This window comes from Tupaia chinensis, unplaced genomic scaffold, assembly GCF_000334495.1.
Source record: "Tupaia chinensis unplaced genomic scaffold, TupChi_1.0 Scaffold145870_1, whole genome shotgun sequence".
Classification (NCBI taxonomy): Eukaryota; Metazoa; Chordata; class Mammalia; order Scandentia; family Tupaiidae; genus Tupaia; species Tupaia belangeri.
Window position 1 is genome coordinate 3,035,716 of NW_006205727.1, and position 314 is coordinate 3,036,029.

Consider the following 314-nt stretch of genomic DNA (forward strand, 5'->3'; position numbering starts at 1 on the left):
TTAAAAAACATTAAAAATAAATATATAAGTGAATAAAAGGCACAGTAGATTTAGTGTTACTGTAAAAATCCTGGAACTTCAAAAAAATTATAGTTTCAATGAGACTTTTAAACAATACTAAATACAATAATGATTTCTGGCACGTCTGACAGTTCGGAGTAGTCAAAATTGACCCATCAGAATTCACCATTTTCTTTGAAATACATTCTGTAGACACACAGTCTAAGGAACCTGCAGTTCAAAGCATCCCAAGTAGCCTAAAAGTATTAAATCCCTTTGTACTTGTCCTACTGCTCCCTTTGTTCTCCAGGAAT